The following is a 24093-nucleotide window of genomic DNA, read 5'->3' on the forward strand; positions in this document are numbered from 1 at the left end:
GATGCAACTGTGAAACCGTCTACAAGAAGGGACAGAGCAGACTGTACTTCTTGAGGAAGCTTAGGTCCTTTGGTGTTTGCAGCAAGATGCTGCATATCTTCTATAAGTCTGTTGTGGAAAGTGTGATCTCTTCTACCATCATCTGCTGGGGAAGCAGCATCAGAACCAGGGACTTAAAAAAGCTCAACAAGCTGATAAAAAAGGCTGGCTCTGTTCTGGGGACTCCTCTGGAACCTCTGGAGATCATTGTGGAAAGACGGATTCTTCATAAAATGAAGAACATTATGGAGAACCCTGAGCATCCTCTTCATGAGACTGTCCTACAACAACAGAGTGTCTTCAGTCAGAGGCTTCTTCAGATCTGCTGTAAGACGGAGCGCTACAGGAGATCCTTCCTGCCCACAGCCCACAGCCATCAGCATCTACAACGACTCTTTGAAGAAACCTGCATAATATGAGCTACAACCACATTTAATTTCCCTTTGGGATTAATAAAGTATTTTTGAATTGAATTGAATTGAATTAATGGTGCCCTGGGTGTGGCCCCTCCTTCTGCTGCAAATACAGCACTTAATGCAGAAAATTAACTGAAATACCAGCGTAGTATATGTACATTGCAGTTCCACACAAAACATGTCTCCCTATTCTCAGCAGCAAGTGGAAGGTAACTCAACAGATGGGTTGCCAACACCCCACTGACTGCACATTTGAGGCTGACATTTTTTCGGGAGTCCCACGGAGACCACATCAGTAAAGATCACGTGATTGGGACGGTACAGGATAAAAAATGAACGGGAGCAGACGGGAGCGGGAGCTAACCAATAGGAGGGAAAATAAACTAGGATCAATTGTCTTTGGAAATGTAAAACTGAGACTTTGTTATAAACTTTAAGAAAAAAAATTTGGATCGACGCCGCCATTGTGTAGTTTTTTTCCAAGAAGCCTATACTATAATGCGAGTCAAACGAACTACACGACCCACAAGCCAACAGTGCTTCTGCTAGGTGTTTTCCACCTGCGTTCAGGATGGAGGGAGCAAACGCAGGTGGAGAACTGGACGTGGTAAAATTGGATTAGCAACGTAAAGTCAGAAGTAAGGACTTATCTATTAAACTCATAGAGCTGACAGGAAAGTCGTAAATATTACCGAACTTCAGGAGAGTTGAATGTAGCAGTGTTAACACGCAGTCTGCTGCTTGTAAAACGTGTTTAGTTGTAATCAAGTTCACCAGTGATTAAGGGACACTTGTAAAACAGATTCTGGATTAAATCAACCCTGCATCTCTTCATTCATCAAACCAAAAGTACCAACATGTGTCAAGTCTCATCTGACCAACAAAATTGCTGCATGTGCTCTAAAGATTTAAGAGGTAAGGTACGGAAGCCCGTGAGGGGACATGGTGAAATGTATTACTTTTGCGTCCCCACGCAATACTTTTGCGTTCGGCATTTTGTAACAGCAGCACAGATGATAAACTGCTCATAAAACAAATAGCACTGATGTGTCATTGATATGGTTTATTTGTCATATGCAGGTTAACACGCAGTAAACAATGCGATAAAATGCTTAGGATAAGAAGAACCGTTCAAATCACGATAAAAACAAAAACACTAATGGCGTACAAAAAAAAAGTACACATCATGCAGCAGTAATAAGGAAATAAAGTGTCACAGATGTGGTTTTGTGCAGTATTATTGTTCAGTAGTTTGTTTGACAGCTTGTGGATAAAAACTGTCTTTTAGTCTGATTTGAAGATAATTTTATTTAATGCTGATTTCAAAATAAAACTCAATAAATCTCAAAACGGGTGTAGTGTTTGTTTCATTTTTGCAGTTATCTGGTTTGGAAACTATCCCACAAAGTATTACGAAATAACGCAAAGACTATTGCGTGGGGACATAAAAGAGACAAAATCCCCCCATGTCCCCTCGCGGGCTCCGTATAGAAAGGCTTCATCAAGGAGAAGATATTAAATAAATATGTTGTGAAACAGAAAAAAATTGAATGTACCATTAAATGTACAATTTATTTAATACATCATTAAATATTAAGTGTACCACTAATTACGTCATGTCATCTTTAAAATTATACTTAATTATTCAGTGGCACATTTAATTGCATTATAGTCCATTTCATGATATAATGGTACATTTATTGTTTCTAATGATGTATTAAATAAATAAATGGTACCTTTAATTTAATGGCACATTTAATGTTACATTTCTTTCATGTTACATTTACTTCGCTTATGGGACATTCACAACATTCATTTATTTAATGATGATTTTATTGTATTAATTTTGTCCAGTTTGACCCTCCATTCTTGATGCCTGTATAGGAGGTCATGTCAGAATTTGAATCAGGTGTTCTGGAGCAGACACACATCTAAAACTTGCAGGGAAGGGTCCCTGAGGACCAGGGCTGTGAACCATTGAGGTACAGTTTCTAAATTGTGAAGGTAATGCCTTTTTGGCCTTTTGTTCACCAAGTACAGTTCTCTTACTAGGTGCATTTTTCTTTCGTTTCAGCAACTTGAAACATAAAAGTGATGTCATTGTTCAAAGGAAACAATCACTTGATAAATGAGTAAAATACAACTATGTACATTTTGTTTATTCAACTAAGATAGGCATGGTCTGTTTCCTTGTTTGATATTTTATTATTTATTCATTATTATTCTTTTTACTTTAACTGGCCTTTACTACAGCTAAAAACAGGGACCTAACTGGTCCTTCAAAGAAAGAAATTGCCAAAAGACTAAATGAAGAAAACAAAAATGGGAGTGGCACAGGAGTGGGAGTCGTTCTGAATGGGAGCGGGATGGAAGTGGGAGTCAATTTACCAGGAGTGGGACGGGACAGGATTTTTTTTGTTATGCTGGCCTGGGATTGGGATGAGACAAGACATTTTTCTGTGGGAGCGGGATGGGACAGGAGAGAAAATCCACTCCCGTGTCACCCTCTAGTGCACATGTATAAATCTATAATAAAATATGTTCAGGCTGCCACTGATAGTAATGTTGTTTTTATCTGGTGCTTATTCACCCCCATGTCTATTGCTGCCCTCGGCAACTGCCCATATGGCCTATGTTGTAAATGCAGAAGAAGAAGAAGCAAGTTCAAAGTAGGAAGAACGGCGGGTAATAAATTTGTAACGCTGCTGCAAAGCCAGGCCAGGATCTAATTATTCCGAGTGGAATTGTGTTGTTTGACCCATTGATGGTCATCAAAGCTAAACCTCACCAGTCTTTAGAAGTCATTCTAGAGATACATTGTCACTGGTTACAAGTACATCTGAATGGTGGCCTGTTTCTTTTCTAACAGAATGCAAAGGAATAATCAAATTTACTGTAACTTTGAGGTTCTTCTTCCTGTCTTTCCGTCCTTCCGCCTTGCACTGTCTGCTTTGCTAAAGCAAGCAGACCATAATTAAACACACAGATTAATGGGGGAGAAAGAATGGAGCCAAAAGGAGTGGAATTAATTACAGCAGAGAGTGGGTTGTCGGGCTTCAAACCGTAGCCTGGAGCACTGGTAATGAGCTCCCCAATGGTGACAGCGCTCACTGAACGATACACAGCTTTAACAATCCTCCGATAATCTGCACAGAGCGGGGACTTGGGGGCTGTTCAGACAACATGTTGACATGTCATCGCACAGTTTAATGTGTCTCCCATGTCCGTTCCCAGGGATCTAACTTCTTAAATCTTCTTTGGGCTTCAGGCTTTTGCTCCCGGAGGATGTAGTGAAAGCATCAGCTTGTAAGTGTGTGAATGTAAGTCTTATAAATGCCCCCAAATCTCACATTAGACTCATATACAAAGAGAAAGGTTGAAAATAATCCACCTTTTTTCCTGCTTAGAAAATAATGTTGCACAGAGGGTCCAGTCAGTGTGTATCAGGTTCTGTTGTTTTAAACCATACCTTTTAAACATGGATCTCTCCTCACATTTCTTGTCGGATTACTATCAATAAGGGCGACTAATGCCACAAAATCCTAAAAAAACAAAACCTGACCAAACACATTACATCCAACAAATGTCCTGAAACCGTTTTTAATTTTCAATCAGGCAGACAACAAAATCACTGTCTTTCTCAAAACAAGAACTCTGAAGTTAAAAGTGCGGTCATCTGTCCAACGGCTGAAGCTTAGAACTTCAGTCTACACAGCAACAAACAATCTTCCACCTATTCGTACACACATTCACAGTGGTAGGCTACATTGTAGTCACAGCTGACCTGGGGCAGGCTGACAGAAGCGGACTGCCATACAATTGCCACTATGACACATAATTGTTATCATCTCATTGACATTCAATCAGACTCAACTTTCTCTGATTTGGGTCAGTTAGGATTACTAAAATAATTTATGTTTCATAAATGCCAGAATAATTAGTTGAGAATGTTTTTATAACTTTGTTCAAATTCAGATATTTCAATACATTTTCTTAGTATTTTGTAGAATTGCTCTTCAAATTGTATGACTTGAGACAAACATATTAGGTATTTTTCCATAAGCTTCTCACAATAATTGAATCTTGGCCCAACACTCAAAACAGAACTGGTTTAACTGGATCAAGCACTGGTCACATCCACCTTTTTAGTTTTGCTCACAATGTTTCTATGGGATTGGGACTTTGTGATGGCATCTCTAAAACTCTGACTTTGTTGTCCTAAAGCCGCTTTGCAGCTAATTTGGTGGTTTGGTTAGGGTCATACTGTTTTTCCTTGTGCTGCCATCAATTCTGTGAAGTGCACCAGTCCCTCCTGCAGCAAAACACACAACAGGATGCTGCCTCCCCCATCAAACTTGGGATAATGTTCTCAGGCTTCCATGCTTCTGTCATTTTGCATAAAAACTAATAATGCTCATACTGGCCAAATACTTCAATTTTCATTTCATGAGACTACAAGACTTTGGTCCACAAATTCCCTCTGCGTAATCTGTTTTTTATGTTGCCTTTAGGGAAATGGCTTCTTCTTTGTTTTAAGTATATAATGGAATTTTCTTACCAATTACCAGCCAGCCTCTTCACAAGGGTTTTGCGTTGTTCTGGGGTTGATTTGCACATTTAGGCTCAAAACACATTCATCTCTGGAACACAGAACCATGAAACCTGTCTACTTCCTGAATGGTATGATGGCTGAATTTTAACCATGGTAACATTGCCCCTTGAGGCATCTGCAAATTATCCCTAAGGATGAATGAGATTCTCTTCCCGATATCTTGGCTGATTTCTTTTGATTTCCCGGGATGACACACAACTAAGCAATGTATTTGAGGTGTTGCCTTAATATACATCACAGGCCTCCATTAAACCCAAATGTTGAGACTTAAGTAATCAGAACATTAGAAAGTCTCTAGATTATCACCTTGGCAAATCTTTCAAATTAGCAAATATAGCAAATATGTCAGCAAATATAATCAATTCTGTTAGTCTTAACTTACCTAAAACAGCAGAGGTGTAGTTTTATTTACAGGTCCTTCTCAAAATATTAGCATAATGTGATAAACTTAATTATTTTCCATAATGTAATGATGAAAATTTAACATTCATATATTTTAGATTCAATTTTAATATTTTGAGAAGGACCTGTAATGTGGGATGCATAGATAAAACATTTATTTTCACACAACGTATGTAAACATCTGGTTTCAACTGTATGTTAGTAGACAATGACACATTATTTAACAAGAGTTGAGGTGTTTTATGATTTTCAGAAACCAGAAACAGACTTTATCATTTTTTCTGTGAACAGTGTGGCTATTCATGGCAGCAGCAGCCAAATGTGACTTTGACTGATTGTAGCTGAGGTTAAAACTTTGACATTCCTGTCAGCTTAGAAGGCTCTATGTTATTTTAAGTCTTTTTTTTTTTTTTTATCTTTGAGCTGTTGTTTTGCTGTGGCAACTATTGGCAGAAAAGGTCAGTGTCTGAATAACCCGCTTAGCTCAAGACCCTGTAAAGACAATTGATGGATTCTTTTTTTCTGTGTCAGTGAAAGCAGTAGTCTGGCTCAGAAACCCAACGTTGTCAGTTTAACAGCTTTAGGCAACATTTTATTTTGCCTCAGATTTCATGTTATAGCTGAGGTGGACATTGTTTGAGGCAAAGCTCAATAGAATTATTTGTCATTTCACAAAAATCAACATATAGACTCAAACAAAATTGTGATTTTGTTGTGCGGATATCTCAGTGAGTTTAGTTTCTACATTCAAGTGTTAGGAGATCAAAAACTACTTGGCTGTCTTCATCTTTTCTCGTCATATCTAATCAGCCCAACTCCTCCATTCAGCCCACCAGCCTGCTTTAGGTCTCCATGGTAACCAAATGTTATGCTGGCCTCTGGGTGGCAGTAGTGGCCATTCCTGTTAGTACTGCTTCAGTTCATAATTCAGGACATGTATTCCTTTGGCTCTCGTAATGGATAACTTCTTCACAAATAAAACTGTTCAGTTAGTGATAAACATTATGTCACTAATCAAGATTTATCAGGTTATCTAGTTTAAAAACAATTGCAGGGCCTAATATGTGTTTATTATGGTTGCTGAGCTGTTGAGCTCTGAATTAGAAACAGTTTAGCAGGTCAAAGAAAATATTTGTTGTTCTTTACAGCTCATCTCAAGCTGTTTAAATATTTTTCTTAAAGCTGCTCCCAAACCGTTTCTGTTTTTACAATGTACTTTGGCGTTTTGAAAATCACATGTTGCATGGTTCTAAACGTGAGAACATGAAGGAAGTATTGTGGAATGTCAAGTCCTGCCTTGTGTGGCTTCTGATGCACTTTCATTTTGAGTAGGATGTGTATGCTGGGATCAGTGTTGTGGAATTCACATTGTTTTGCTGCCTTATTAATGGATTTGCTGCTTTCCATGACATCACCTGCTTGTTTAATTTTTTTATATAGTAAACAATCAACTGACCATATGGCAAAAAGGTTTCAATGCTATATGATTGCCCCCAAGTGGTCAGATAATTATTAGTCAAATTATTCAGAAAGGACGGCACTGGTTTGCGTAGTGTGAGATTAAGTGATGTTATTAGGTCATTGTTGCGTTACTTTGGTCATAGTTTCTTCAATTCTGAACCCGGAATTTTTAAGACCTCAAAAGAATCTGTGGCAGCGTGGCCTAGGTGGAAATCAAACAGTGTATGCTACAGTGTTAAATCCATTTTAAGGCAAACTGTTATGGTATTAAAATTAACATGTAAAAGAAAAAAAATATCTACTATAGTCTAATTATTTTTTTATTGGAAACACATAAATGCAACTCCTGATATTACTGTTTCTGTATCTCTGTCATTATAGACACACAACAAATAACATTTACATACACAGACACAGTCAGTACATTAAACCATGTGTTCCAATGAGGCTTGTTTGTCAGACTAAAAATACATTTTGAAAATAACCTTGAAGCAGGTATTAAACATACTTTTTTTGGGGCCACATTTTTGTATTAAAAATGTTTTTCACTGGTCTGATGTAATTTTCTAATCTTAAATGTGTGAATATGACTGTAGAAGATTAAGACTGAAATCCTAATTGAACATCAATTATTCGAATTTAGTTCAAGTTACGCATAATCTGAACCAACAGAATGTTCATTTTGAAAGATAAAGCAGAGGTCAAGATTAATTCTAAAGCGACACTGTTAATTTGCTAAAATATTGGCTTTTATTATGTTCGGCTCTATGACTGTGGGAGCCAGAGAAAGTAATATTACAGCACTTTTATTCCGCATTTATTGGAACCCCTGATATATATATATATATATATATATATATATATATATAGTGTATATACCACCATCATTCAATATTCAAAAAAATAAAGGGAACACTCAAATAACACATATACACATACATATATGCATACAGGAAATTGCTACAATAAAATAGCTCCTCCCCTAAATGTGTCCATTTCAGTAGACTAATAATTTTGAGAATTAAACAACTTGAATTGTGTCAAGACCAGACGAGGACCTATTTTGTTCTTGTCATCACGCATAGTGAGGAGGATGGTGTGGTAGGTAAAAAAAAAAGACACTTTCTATTAGAGAGCTGTACCACTTTGTTTTATAGTCTTAGATTATTTATTGTAAAACAATACATTTATTTTCAGGATATTTTACACATCCATACCAGTGTGATTAATAAATGTGGAGAGGGTGTACATAATTAATTAGCTAGGTTATCAGTCTTGCTTCAGTACATAGCCTGCTAGGACCAACAGACATGGTAAATCTCATAGTTAATGTCACGGGAAATAATTCCCAGACACAGACTTTCAGGCTGTTTTGGAGAATTCCTTTCCTGTAGCCAGCCGACTGAACATTTTCAGCACCAGGTGGAGGTGGGTTGGACTGCTAGAGTTAAAACACTCGGGTCACTCAGACTCTTTCTCTGACTTGTTCCTGAAAAAGTCACAGAAACCATAGAAACACTATTATTATTAATTTGACAGATTTCAAACCTTAACCACAACAATTTTTGATACTACAGAAGTAATAGTTCTTTACCCTTAAAACACTGCAGTGTTGTGGAAACTAAAACATACTGAATAAATGAATACAAGAGTTCGATGGGAGAAAACAGCCACTACAGCAAACCAAAGGACAAATTTTCTTTATTTGATCTGGTAGCATAGTTCTCATTTATAAATATATTTGGGGCCGAAAAGAGACTGACAGCACAAGTAACCCAGGCTCTTTTTACCTTCTGAATATTTTTTGGGTGATTTCTATCACGTTCTTGGTTCGGATCGGACCAAAGTGCAGATAAGAGCTTGGCAGCCAGAGTTTGTGTCTCTGCTGACGTGAGCAGAACAGAGGCCTGTTTGTTCTCAGGGCAGCTCACATCTGTGAAAGGTGAGTAAGATCGAAACTTGGCAGAGCTGCAGAGGCTTTTTGTTCTCTCGCCACCAGTCAGCCCCTTCCTTAACCAGAACCCCCTCTCTCCACTATCCAAACCCTCAGTGTGTCTATGTTTGTACTAAACACATCAGTTCATGAGAAGATAAGAAGCACAAACAGGAGCCAGAGCAAATGGAAAGATGCTCATTTACACATACAGGTCCTTCTCAAAATGTAATTTGATTCCACACATTTTCTGCACCAGTGTGTGTCTTAGTGTGTACAGGTCCTTCTCAAAAAATTAGCATATTGTGATAAAGTTCATTATTTTCCATAATGTCTTGATGAAAATTTAACATTCATATATTTTAGATTTATTGCACACTAACTGAAATATTTCAGGTCTTTTATTGTCTTAATACGGATAATTTTGGCATACAGCTCATGAAAACCCAAAATTCCTATCTCACAAAATTAGCATATTTCATCCGACCAATAAAAGAAAAGTGTTTTTAATACAAAAAACGACAACCTTCAAATAATCATGTACAGTTATGCACTCAATACTTGGTCGGGAATCCTTTTGCAGAAATGACTGCTTCAATGCGGCGTGGCATGGAGGCAATCAGCCTGTGGCACTGCTGAGGTCTTATGGAGGCCCAGGATGCTTCGATAGCGGCCATTAGCTCATCCAGAGTGTTGGGTCTTGAGTCTCTCAACGTTCTCTTCACAATATCCCACAGATTCTCTATGGGGTTCAGGTCAGGAGAGTTGGCAGGCCAATTGAGCACAGTGATACCATGGTCAGTAAACCATTTACCAGTGGTTTTGGCACTGTGAGCAGGTGCCAGGTCGTGCTGAAAAATGAAATCTTCATCTCCATAAAGCTTTTCAGCAGATGGAAGCATGAAGTGCTCCAAAATCTCCTGATAGCTAGCTGCATTGACCCTGCCCTTGATAAAACAAAGTGGACCAACACCAGCAGCTGACACGGCACCCCAGACCATCACTGACTGTGGGTACTTGACACTGGACTTCTGGCATTTTGGCATTTCCTTCTCCCCAGTCTTCCTCCAGACTCTGGCACCTTGATTTCCGAATGACATGCTGAATTTGCTTTCATCCGAAAAAAGTACTTTGGACCACTGAGCAACAGTCCAGTGCTGCTTCTCTGTAGCCCAGGTCAGGTGCTTCTGCCGCTGTTTCTGGTTCAAAAGTGGCTTGACCTGGGGAATGTGGCACCTGTAGCCCATTTCCTGCACACGCCTGTACACGGTGGCTCTGGATGTTTCTACTCCAGACTCAGTCCACTGCTTCCGCTGGTCCCCCAAGGTCTGGAATCGGCCCTTCTCCACAATCTTCCTCAGGGTCCGGTCACCTCTTCTCGTTGTGCAGCGTTTTCTGCCACACTTTTTCCTTCCCACAGACTTCCCACTGAGGTGCCTTGATACAGCACTCTGGGAACAGCCTATTCGTTCAGAAATTTCTTTCTGTGTCTTACCCTCTTGCTTGAGGGTGTCAATACTGGCCTTCTGGACAGCAGTCAGGTCGGCAGTCTTACCCATGATTGGGGTTTTGAGTGATGAACCAGGCTGGGAGTTTTAAAGGCCTCAGGAATCTTTTGCAGGTGTTTAGAGTTAACTCGTTGATTCAGATGATTAGGTTCATAACTCGTTTAGAGACCCTTTTAATGATATGCTAATTTTGTGAGATAGGAATTTTGGGTTTTCATGAGCTGTATGCCAAAATCATCCGTATTAAGACAATAAAAGACCTGAAATATTTCAGTTAGTGTGCAATGAATCTAAAATATATGAATGTTAAATTTTCATCATGACATTATGGAAAATAATGAACTTTATCACAATATGCTAATATTTTGAGAAGGACCTGTACACACTAAGACACACACTGGTGCAGAAAATGTGTGGAATCAAATTACATCTAACTCCTACATGAATGATACATTTTCTCACATAATTTGTTTAACCACTGAGAACGCTTCATTAAATTTGAACAAAAATAAATTCTTTTAAAGTATTTCTTTCAGTATTAAATTTACTGTCAGAGAATACATTTCTATGGAAAAATAATTTGCCCCTACATATTTCTTCTGGTTTTGCCTTTTCATCACATTTAAATGTTTCAGATAAATACAATTTTAATATAAGACAAAGGTAATCTGGTTAAGAACAAGTTGAATTTTCCAAAGGAAAAAATATCCCAATCTACACCAACCTAGTTCTGTGTGAATAAATAATTACCCCTAAATCTAATAACTGGTTGTACCAGCCTTGGCACCAACAGTAAATTTGTTTCATCATGAAATAAGTATGATAACAAATTTTTCTGGTTCTATTTCCCAAGCCACACCCTGGCCTGATTTCTGCCAAACTTGTAGAATCAGGAAATCAGTTAAATAGAACTTGTCTGACAACATGAAGTAGGCCAAAAGATCTTAAAATGCAACACATCGTGCCCTGGTCAAGAGAAATCCAAAAACTGTTTGGAAAGGATTACAATGACATGTTTGAGCTTAACCTTCTGAGGGACAAGCAGAGATCACACACGAAACAATGTTTGGAAAAGGTATAAGGTTAGAGTTTATTGCAAGTAACATCTGAGGAAGAGAGTAATTTGCACAGGCTGATAAATGGAAAGTTACATTTTGGTAGGATGGGATTCCTGTTATTGGTTTAGTAGTATAGACGGCATTGAGGGGAGTTCTGCTGACTCTGGAGGTGAATAATTGGGTGTAACACTGGTGGTTCTAATGCTGCGTTCCATTACCCTTGGAAGTCGGAACTGGGAAGTCAGAGTTTCGTCACCTCTGAGTTGTCGTGTTCCAGTTTACTGCTTGTTTTGTTTGTATTGCTAGCAACTGTAACAGCAGTCCTACAACAATGAAAATAACACCTTTCTGTGTGGTATTTCTTGCACATAAACAGCATTGAAAACATGTTCTATTAAAACTAAAAAGTAGTACGTGTAAAAAGTAAAAATGTTTTACTACTTTGTGGGCTGCACGGTGGCGCAGTTAGTAACAATGTTGCCTTGCAGCAAGAAGGTCCCGGGTTTGATTCCCGGCCGGGGGTCTTTCTGCATGGAGTTTGCATGTTCTCCCCGTGCATGTGTGGGTTCTCACCGGGTACTCTGGCTTCCTCCCACAGTCCAAAGACATGCCTGTTAGGTTAATCGGTTAATCTAACGCTGTATAAATGAGTTTGTGCATGGTTGTTTGTGTGTTGCCCTGCGATAGACTGGCGACCTGTCCAGGGTGTACCCTGCCTCACGCCCATAGACTGCTGGAGATAGGCACCAGCTCCCCTGTGACCCACTATGGAATAAGCGGTAGAAAATGACTGACTGACTATTATTGCAAGTAGCAACCATCTTGAATGTGGAAGTCAGGTATGGTTATGTTGCCCTGACTTTCCAACTTGTAATTCCGACTTTCGGATGCGTTCCAGATGAAATTTCCTACTCAGACGTCGAAAATTCTGGAATGCACCATAGGGTCTCCAGACTTGGGTGTAGGAGATCACAGGAAAGTAGGCATGTGGATAGCAAACAAGGAACGAGGGGCTGCAGACGACAAGCATGGAAGCAGGTAATGTATACAGATAGGATAGGTTATCATGGAGGGTGATATGACTAAAGACACCTGATGTCTATGGAGATAAATATATCACATCACTCAGACAAAAACGGAGCGAATGGTCTTCAGTCAGTTGTCTAAAACATCAGCAGGCTGAAGAGGAAATTGCTCGCAAGTGTGAATGCTGCAGACTGACTTATTAAGCTCAGCAGTGGAAACCTGCAACAGAAAAAAGTCACAGAGGCACCTCCATACTCCACAATCCTGACATACAAAGCATTCTTTTATAGCTTCAGGACTCCAAATGAAACACAGTAAGAGTTATTGTTCACAAATGTTGAAAACATGGAACACTGTTGAACCTCTCCAAGAGTGGCAAGCCTACCAAATACAGGTCCTTCTCAAAATATTAGCATATTGTGATAAAGTTCATTATTTTCCATAATGTAATGATGAAAATTTAACATTCATATTTTTTAGATTCATTGCACACTAACTGAAATATTTCAGGTCTTTTATTGTCTTAATACGGATGATTGTGGCATACAGCTCATGAAAACCCAACATTTCTATCTCACAAAATTAGCATATTTAATCCGACCAAAAAAAGAAAAGTGTTTTTAGTACAAAAAACGTCAACCTTCAAATAATCATGTACAATTATGCACTCAATACTTGGTCGGGAATCCTTTGGCAGAAATGACTGCTTCCATGCGGCGTGGCATGGAGGCAATCAGCCTGTGGCACTGCTGAGGTCTTATGGAGGCCCAGGATGCTTCGATAGCGGCCTTTAGCTCATCCAGAGTGTTGGGTCTTGAGTCTCTCAACGCTCTCTTCACAATATCCCACAGATTCTCTATGGGGTCAGGTCAGGAGAGTTGGCAGGCCAATTGAGCACAGTGATACCATGGTCAGTAAACCATTTACCAGTGGTTTTGGCACTGTGAGCAGGTGCCAGGTCGTGCTGAAAAATGAAATCTTCATCTCCATAAAGCTTTTCAGCAGATGGAAGCATGAAGTGCTCCAAAATCTCCTGATAGCTAGCTGCATTGACCCTGCCCTTGATAAAACAAAGTGGACCAACACCAGCAGCTGACACGGCACCCCAGACCATCACTGACTGTGGGTACTTGACACTGGACTTCTGGCATTTTGGCATTTCCTTCTCCCCAGTCTTCCTCCAGTCTCTGGCACCTTGAATTCCGAATGACATGCAGAATTTGCTTTCATCCGAAAAAAGTACTTTGGACCACTGAGCAACAGTCCAGTGCTGCTTCTCTGTAGCCCAGGTCAGGCGCTTCTGCCACTGTTTCTGGTTCAAAAGTGGCTTGACCTGGGGAATGCGGCACCTGTAGCCCATTTCCTGCACACGCCTGTGCACGGTGGCTCTGGATGTTTCTACTCCAGACTCAGTCCACTGCTTCCGCAGGTCCCCCAAGGTCTGGAATCGGCCCTTCTCCACAATCTTCCTCAGGGTCCGGTCACCTCTTCTCGTTGTGCAGCGTTTTCTGCCACACTTTTTCCTTCCCACAGACTTCCCACTGAGGTGCCTTGATACAGCACTCTGGGAACAGCCTATTCGTTCAGAAATTTCTTTCTGTATCTTACCCTCTTGCTTGAGGGTGTCAATAGTGGCCTTCTGGACAGCAGTCAGGTCGGCAGTATTACCCATGATTGGGGTTTTGAGTGATGAACCAGGCTGGGAGTTTTAAAGGCCTCAGGAATCTTTTGCAGGTGTTTAGAGTTAACTTGTTGATTCAGATGATTAGGTTCATAGCTCGTTTAGAGACCCTTTTAATGATATGCTAATTTTGTGAGATAGGAATTTTGGGTTTTCATGAGCTGTATGCCAAAATCATCCGTATTAGGACAATAAAAGACCTGAAATATTTCAGTTAGTGAGCAATGAATCTAAAATATATGAATGTTAAATTTTCATCATTACATTATGGAAAATAATGAACTTTATCACAATATGCTAATATTTTGAGAAGGACCTGTATGCCCTTTTCACATGACATCATACAACTTCTGTTCTGACTTGAAGCAGGGTATCTTTACTTCCGACATGGAGTTTACACAGTTGCTAATACATCTGCCACAAATACGGTTTGATGACATACAACGACTTGCAAACAAGTTTTCACTGACTACACGTTCAAAACTTTACAAAGGCTACAAATTCTTCATTGAAGGTTCATATAGTACAGATTATAAATCTTTTTGCAACCACCTTTCTGTTATTTACTGAGTTTTGTAAAATAAAAGTCAGTAACATTAGTAATATGTTTTCCTGAACACTGTATTGGAACAGTCTTGCAGTTTAGGGAGAGGTGTCAGTGAGAGGACGATGTCATAGGTCAATAAAGAAAAACAAGGAATCTCATTACCTTCAGGTTACCCAGATGAATATTTATCTATCGTTATGATTAGAATTTTAAGTTTTCTTTTTGTTAGTTTTGCTGTGGTTGCAGACTTGTTATGTATGTTTGTCAGTCTGATGTAAATGACTTTGTGTAGCAAGGTAAACTCTTTGTAAATATCCTTAAAACAGAAAGTAGTTTTTTGAGGACAAAAGACTGACAGATTATGTGTGATAAAATAAAAAAATGAATAAAATAATGTTAGCAATAACACTTGTTATATCCCTAATAACAGATCACATCTGATTCTGCTGAGGTTTCTGTGGAGCTGAAGTGCATGCCATGTTCTTACTCAGCTGGGAAAGGCCTATGCAATCATATGGTGGCACTTCTGTTTCAAATTGCTCACTGCTACTATCTTATCAATCATTTTATCATTAATTTTTAATTTTTTTATTATCTTATTTTAATTATTAACTTTTCTTCTCTTTAATTGTTTGTGCTGATTATTTTTTTTAATTACCTTTATGCCACTGTTATGTTCTTTTATGATTATGTCTTTTTCTGTTTTTCATGTACAGCACTTTGAATTGTCTTGCTACTGAAATATACTAGATTAATAAACTTGCCTTGCCTTGCCTTACAGTACTATGGGCTTAAACTGACTGTGCCATTGACTCTGTCCTGCACCAGTTCAATGCAGACCTGGCACCTGCCAAGGACACAAGTCAGATATTAATATTAGTTTTACTTGGTCATGTTGGACTAACAGTTTGTATCAACTAGTTTGTAAATTAGTCATTTTTGATTCATTGCTATATAATAGGGAATTGCACCAGAGGCTACTAATGATATGGCAGTGTGCAAACCAGTGGCAAGGACAAAAAATAGGGTCAGAACAAAGGTACAAAGAATATCCGTGTGAATGAATCAGCCCCCAGCTATTCAACTATTGTAATGTATTTCTAACATAACATACATAAGAGTAAATAGTATTTATTACTTTCACCCTAATGTACCTCACCTTGGAGCCAGCCCTGATGCTAAAGTTATCAAACCAAACGAAACACCGTCATTTGAGTTAGCTGAGGTAAAAAGTTGTGACATTGAAAATGTTGTACAAGTTAAACACCTGATCACATTTAAAGGCCAGCCCTGCCTTAAGAAGAGCCACAAATACTATTATCAGGTTCAAGGCCAACTGGCTGTAAGCAGACTTCAGTAGACTGATTTTATTACAGATACATACACACACTGACTTCATAATTGAGAGAATCTTTAGGGATGAGGAGATTATCCACTCAGTGAGACAGAAGCTTGATCATTCCATCACAACATTAACATGGATGTCTTCTTAAGTTGGAAACGCTGAGGAAATAGAGGAAATAGGTTAATGTGGAACGTGAAATTGAAAATATGAAATTGATATTTCTTTTGCAAATCATTTTTTCACATCAAAATTGTAAAATTTGATCATTGAATGTGTGTCTGTGTGTAAATATATATATATATATATATATATATATATATATATATATATATATATATATATTAGATAGATAGATAGATAGATAGATAGATTCAAATTGTTTAAACAGCAAACGCACAAACAGGGACATATTTTGGACTTTATCATCACTAAGGGTCTAAACATTTCCAAGGTGTCTGTAACTAATGTTGCCCTATCTGACCACTTTTCTGTTATTTTTGAAACATCATCTGCAATGACTCAGTTTGCCAAAGAGACATGATAAGAAAACGCATCTTTAAGGACGATGCTGCTGAAACCTTTAACCAGATTTACTCTTCTACCTCCACTTTGCCCTGTAACACTGTAGATGAGCTGGTAGATAACTTTCGTTCTAAAATCTCGGACATCATTGATTCAATTAAAGTGAAAGTCGTTTCTGGGAAGAAAATGTCTCCATGGAGAAGCGCTCCACCAGTCAGAAGTGAAAAAAAGGAGTGTCGAAAAGCTGAACGCAGGTGGCGAAAGACTGGACTCCAGGTTCACTATATTATCTATAAAGAGAGACTATACAGATATAACCTACAACTGAAAAATGCAAGGGAATCCTTCTTTTCTGAGATCATCAGCAAAAATATTAACAATGCTCGTGCATTATTTGCAACGGTCGACAGGCTAACAAACCCTCCTGTAACTGTAGCATCTGAACTCCACTCTACCAGGGCCTGCAATGAATTTGCTAAATTCTTTACTGAAAAAAACCCAAAAGATCAGAGGGGCAGTCAGCACATCCACATCAACTCCACTAACAATGTTGTCTCCAACTAGAACTGATTTTGACACAATTTCCCAATTTCAGCAAATAAACTGAGTAGACCAACTAAGCTCTTCTTCCTGCTGTCTCGATCTTTTACCCACAGCTTTCCTTAAGAAAGCTTTGCCCGTAATAACATCTGATTTAACTCAAATAATAAACACATCCCTTTTGTCAGGTGTTTTCCCCCAGGCCCTAAAAACAGCTATTATCAAACCTCTATTGAAAAAGAGCAACTTGGACAAGCTGCTACTACAGAACTACAGGCCTATATTAAACCTCCCCTTCATCAGTAAGATTATTGAAAAAGCTGTGTTTCAACAATTAAACAACTTCCTAACAACGACCAACTGCTTCAATGTCTTTCAGTCAGGCTTCCGTGCTCACAACAGTACAGAGACTGCTCTTGTCAAGGTCTTCAATAACATCCGTATAAATGCAGACTTTGGAAGAACCACGGTGCTGGTATTATTGGACCTTCGTGCAGCATTCGAAACTGTTGATAATTTTATTAGAGCACCTGGAAAACTGGGTCGGCCTTTCTGGTACAGCACTCAACTGGTTTAAATCCTACTTGAAGGACAGGAACTATTTCGTGTCAGTAGGTAACTTTACATCTGAGAGCACAAAAATCACATGTGGTGTTCCCCAAGTATCCATCTTAGGGCCCCTCCTATTCAATATCTACATGCTCCCCCTTACTCAGATTTTAATAAACAACAACGTAAGTTATCATAACTATGCAGACGACACACAGCTATACGTTACGATGTCACCAGGTGACCATGAACCCATTCAAGCGCTGGGTAAATGCTTAGAAGAAATCAATGCATGGATGGGCCTAAATTTTCTTATCAAAACAAAACTGAAGTAATAATCTTTGGACCAAAGGAAGAGTGTTTAAAAGTTAGCACACAGCTTCAGTTAATACAGCTAGAAACCACCAGTCAGGTTCGAAACCTGGGTGTAGTGATGGAGTCAGACCTGAACCTTCAGAGGCACATAAAGGTAGTAACTAGGTTGGCCTTCTATCACCTAAAGAACATCTCTAAGATTAAAGGACTAATGTCTCAGCAGGACCTTGAAAAACTAATTCATGCGTTCATCTTTAGTAGAATTGATTACTGCAACAGTGTCTTCACAGGTCTGCCTAAAAAGTCGATCAGACAGCTGCAGTTGATCCAGAACGCTGCTGCCCGCGTCCTCACTAGAACTAAGAAAGTGGAGCACATCACCCCGGTTCTAAAGTCCCTACACTGGCTCCCTGTAGCTCAGAGAATAGACTTTAAAATACTTCTGTTAGTCTATAAATCACTGAATGGCTTAGCACCAAAATACATTACAGACTTGTTGTCAGTGTATCAATCAGCCAGACCTCTCAGGTCATCTCGCTCAAATCTACTCTGCATACAACAAAACCGTAACTAAACATGGAGAAGCAGCTTTTAGTTCTTATGCTCCACTAATCTGGAATAAACTCCCAGAAAACTGTAAAAACGCCGAAACCCTAAGTTGCTTTAAATCAAGATTAAAAACGTATTTGTTTAGAGTGGCCTGTAGACTGTGTTATCTAAATATTATTAGTAAAGTTTTCAGTCAAATTTTATTTTCATTTTCTTATCCATCATTCTATTCTCTGTTTTTTTTAATTACCTCTGTTTGATTTTCTGTATCATCGTAATGTTTTTCCTTATGTAAAGTACCTTGAGTGCCTTGTTGCTGAAAAGCGCAATATAAATAAACTTAACTTCTTCTTCTGTCTCTCTGTCATTATAATCATTTTCAGGAGTGGGTAAACATCCAGGGATGCATTCAACAGGCACAAGTAAAACTGCTTGATTCACTCAAGCTGCTAAAGGAGGCAAAGCAATCGCTACAGTAAAAAAAAAAAAAAAAAGAAAAAACACTCCTCTTCTTGTAAATACTGGCACCATGGCAACCTCCAGAGCTCAGTGTGCAAATCTACATGTCAACCTCTTGTTCCTGTGTTGGTGCAAGGTGAGAAAAAAATACCAAAAAGACCAATCCTCATTAAATACATGAAGATAACTAAATGATACTATGTTTTCTGCTTTCTGACAGGTACAGTATTTTTCATCTTAGCCCTGAATGCAACTTCCAGCTGATGAATAAAGTGTGAGCTGGAGGGCAACAAGAGGAACAGACAACAACACATTTTACACCTTTCTCACATTTTGTTGTCACTGCTCCTCTATTATTAGGTTGTAAATGTCCAATGTGGTTATTTCTTAACATGAGCTGTCCTTTTTGAAGAAAAGTTTCACAGGAAGTGGAAAGTAAGCCAAACTGGAAAAAAAAAGCCAAAAATGTAGACTTTAACTGTATTTTACTATCCAGTCCTAATTAGCTTGTTATATTTCTGGTAATAAGCAGTGGTCTTTCTTCTCATTACTTGAGTGTCACAAAACGTGTCCCTCAGGACTCCGTTTCAGAGCAAACACTTTTTTACCATTACCATATTAATGATTTGGGTCAAAGGGTTCCTGATGGATATGTCCACTTGTCTTTATGCTGATGACAAAGTAGTTTATTATCATGTAAACACAGTTGCCCTGGTGTTTCATCATCTGTTGGTTATATTTTCCATTAAGTCATAGATGTTCCTCCTGGTATCAGGCTCCTACAGATAGTGAAGTGATCAAACAGGGCACAAGGTATTTATTATGGTTAGCCATGACATCAGCCATCATCAGCATGTAATTCATGAAGAATGCAGGGAAATTCCCTGAGCTGTGTCAACAGCCAGATGAGGCAGTGAACATGGATTGGACAGCATTTTTAGGATTTCAACAGCTGCATGTCAGAGGACCTGAAATGGTGTGAATACATGAGATAACATACACTTTTAGGTTGGAAAGGTGCACACCATAAGCTTTCCAACCTGAACCCACTTGCACTTCTGCTTTACCTGTACTTTCATTTAAATGGATTTGCATTAAATAATTTCTTACCTTACTGTAGCTTTATAATAGTTAACCAGTTGTGAGCTGCTAAAGCTGTGGATATAAACCCAGTTGCAGGACAACTCTAACATGTCTCTAAAGTGAAAGGAGTAAGTGTCAGTACCTTGCAAAAGTATTCATACTCTTATTTACATTTTGTCACATACTACACAATTGTAGTTGTAATGTATTTTATTCGGATTTCTTGTGAAGTGGAAGAACTATGAATGATTTTCTAATTATCTGATAAATAAAACCTGAAACGTTTGGCATACATTCGTATTTAGCCCTATTTACTAAAATATTTAAAATTAAAACTGGTACAACCAAATGCATTCCGAATTCAATTCAATTTTATTCATATGGCGCCAATTCACAACACATGTCTCAAGGCACTTTACAAAGTCAATTCATTCTAATCATACAGATTTCATGTCGGGTTCATACATTCCAATAAATCCTAACTATCAAACAGTGCAGTCAGATTCATTTTATTATTCAAATTGGGCAGAAGTTTTTCTGTCTAAGGAAACCCAGCAGATTGCATGGAGTCAGTGATGTGCAGCATTCACTCCTCCTAGATGAGCATGTAGAGACAGTGGACAGTTGCTGGCAGTCCTCTAATTAGTAAATAGTAGCAGTGTAACGGTACACAAAAGTTTGGTACATACTGCAGTTTTAAAGTCACGGTTGATATTTAGTCCACTGTACCAGATGCACTTGAATTCAAGTCCAGCTGTTGGGAAATTTCCTCTGGTCAGACGTACTGTTGGGACAGTACCATTGTGTCGTGCATCCCATACATGATGCTGTGTTTTAGACTGGTTGAATGCTGCAGGCAGCTGAAATTGGACTTCAACTGATTTTTCTTTAGTACCAGAGATGTTTACATTCATCTTGAAATTGTTTCAGGTAAGTAATTCGGTTAGGTGCAGAAAGAGTGATGTACTTTACTGCTGCAGAAAAATGCCTGCGCTAACATAAAGTTTTGGTTCGGTCCACCTTTCTTTCTTCACTGTAAAACAAAGGTCCAGATACACGTCTCTGTATCTGGTGAGACTTCTAATTTGTAAAATAGCTTTATTGTTCTAATATTATTTTCTATCAGGTGAACCATTTGGAGGTCAAGAGATTATACAGTAAACATTAGATATTGCCCCTTCAAGTACTTTTCACTCTTCTAACATGTATACATTTCCTTACCTTTCTGTAAGTATTGGTTTGAAAGGTTTTATACTGTAGGAAACTGAGATATGTAATTGAATTATTCGGAGTATCAGGACCTGCACATCATTTAATATTTTTTCTGTGTGATTACATAGCTTTCACTAATTATTTTAGATTAACCGTACTACTCAAATACTCAGTGCTTAAGTAAGCTTTTTACAAAAAAGTAGTACTATTACTTGAGTACAATGTCTGGCTACTCTACCCACCCACTCTGTCTTGCCAAAGGTTTCAAATCTGTGAGACTGTGAGGGCATCTCTTCTCCACAGCCCTCTTCATGTGACCCCACAGATTTTGTGTCACATTTAATTCAAAACTGTGAATAGGTCATTCCCACACTTTAATGTTCCTCTTGTGCATTTTGTATTTTGTTTATTTAGATGTCTGCTTGGACTCACAGTGCTCCTGAAAAATAACATTCCTCTTCTTCTTCAGATGTCTAGCTGACACATGAAGGATTAAGGTCAACACTGAATGGTATTTAGAACTGTTCATTGTTTCACCCACGCTTTCAAAAGTGCAAATTCATCTAAAGAAAAGTAACTCCCGGGCATGATGCTGCCACCACCATGTTCAGCTGTGGGTATGGTGTTCATTTGAAGATGTGCTGTGTTTTCGTTGTTTCCTTTGAAAGAAAATGACATATTTATGAAACCCGTTTTCTATGTGTGTTTTTTATCACACATAGAAAACAAGTAGTAAACAACAATTACTACAGCTCTTTCAGTGTTGCTCTCACCATATTGGGAGCCTTTCTGACCAGTTTCAATTGTGCTTTTTCATTAGTTTTGAAAATACTCTAGTTTTTGAAATTAACTTTATTTGTGGTTAAACAGGTCAACATAATTGATTTTCAATTCAATTCAAACAATTCAATTCAAAGATACTTTATTGATCCCCGAGGGGAAATTAGAATTCCAGTACAACCCATCCAAACAGACATCATGACACAAGACAAGGGGGGACGGGTCACCGAGGCTTTGCTGCCCACTCACAGGCGCTGCCCTTGTTAGATGAGAAAAGAGGCCACATTAGGAAAGTAGAGGAAAGAAAATCATATTTCACACTTTATCCTTAGCAGGATACAGTTTGAGATTGCAAAAAAAACCTCAGCACAAAGAAGCAACAAGTTGACAAAACAACATCATGCCGGAGAATGGTGAAGGTGGTGTGAGGGGGTGCATATGTTTATCTTGAGCATGTGTGTGTGTGTGTAAGTGAGTGTGTGCAAGTAAGTCCATGAAGCACTGTCACAGAGGCCATTGTCCTTGATGGTACGTTGGAATGTTCATCAACCGGCCACAAAGTTCTGAGCAGGTCCACAGATGTTCTCAGGGAAGGGAGGGAGCAGAGCGTCATGTTTACATAACTTCCAGGAGAAGTTAAAGATAACCAGCCATCAAGGCCGTGCAGGGGAGCCAGATTCAGAAAAACAATAATTATTTGGGTTAGACTGACTCTTTAATTTTCCGTCAGCCTTGAGAGTCTCGCTGGTGCTTCTCAAAGGTGAATCCAAATAGCCAAATTCCTGGTTTTCGCCAGATCCGAGTGAATAACTTTCTCCAAGATTTATCCCATTTCACCCCAGAGTCCAGGAACCGCAACTTGCCTGCGATCCTGTGTAAGGATCACATCCAGTCTGCGATTCAGCTCATGTAACATTTCAGTCTGAGTGCTGATCGCTCTGAAGATCCCATCACACATGCCAGGCAGCCTTACAATTGCCAGAACAGCTGCTGACATTCTCCGAATTTCTCGATATGCCAGGTAACCGCTGACTCCAAAAAGCAGAAATCCTGATATCAAACATCCAATTATATACATATCTTCCACATCCTCGACTGACATTATCAACAGACACACAATCCTCCACTTCTGCCAGGAGTCCATCGTGTATCCAGAGAAAAACGTCCAGTCCGGACAAGTTGGGCTCTCCTTCACCCTGTCTTCTCCTCGAGAAAATTTGATCAATTGCATTGAGAGACCAGCTGACCAAATCCATAACTAAGAATTTGGAAGATATGCAAAAAGAGGCTCCAAAGACAAGACACAGAGCTGAAGCAGGGCAGATATGGGAGGGGGTGGGAGACAGAGAAAAAGCGTCCTCCTCCACCGAGAGCAGAAAGAAAGGTGTGAAATCAAGAAAACTAAATATATCTAATGTTTCTAGTCCATAAATACACTACATTGCTAAAAGTATTGGGTCAAACCACCATATCAGTGAGTTCTGGTGTTCCAATTCCTCCCATGGCTGCAGGTGTATAAAGTTTGGTGTGGAGAAACCTGACTAGCCTGGACAGAGTCCTGACCTCAACCTTTTAGAACATCTTTGGGATGAATCAGAACAGAGGCTACAATTCTGGTTTTCTCATTTAACTATGAACACTCTCCTAAACCTTGAGGAAGATGTTTACAGAATAGTTAAAGTTGCTATTGCTGGCAACAGTGGATCCATCAATAAATTGGACTTTGTAGGTTAAGAATTGGATCTCATCAAAATTGATGTACATGTAAAAGTGGGCAAATACTTTTGGCAATATAGTGTATGTATAAACATCAATTCGTATGAGTTATACTACATTTTTACTTTGATTCAAACCATAGTTTTCACTTAGAACTTGGGAAAGGAGTCATTATCACTGATAAAGATAAGTTGCAGAGCTGAGAAATAAATGGTCTCCTAGTGAAATATATGAGACTGATTCACCTATTAGACTACAGGTGTGATTTTCACAACATACCATATGGATTATAACATTGCCTAGCAATTGTTTTATTCTATCATCTTTGTTTACATTAAGT

The 24093-nt window shown here is 38.8% G+C and overlaps 1 long non-coding RNA gene across 1 annotated transcript; it reads left to right on the plus strand.

Annotated features, from left to right (window-relative positions):
• The first annotated feature begins 1035 nt into the window (after positions 1–1035).
• LOC124871099 lies at positions 1036–20387 on the plus strand. The gene is made up of 3 exons (XR_007038946.1): positions 1036–1093; positions 18887–19098; positions 19183–20387. It is a non-coding gene; the product is annotated as an uncharacterized LOC124871099 (long non-coding RNA).
• Positions 20388–24093: the final 3706 nt, after the last annotated feature.

This window comes from Girardinichthys multiradiatus, chromosome 7 (assembly GCF_021462225.1).
Source record: "Girardinichthys multiradiatus isolate DD_20200921_A chromosome 7, DD_fGirMul_XY1, whole genome shotgun sequence".
In the NCBI taxonomy this organism is placed as follows: Eukaryota; Metazoa; Chordata; class Actinopteri; order Cyprinodontiformes; family Goodeidae; genus Girardinichthys; species Girardinichthys multiradiatus.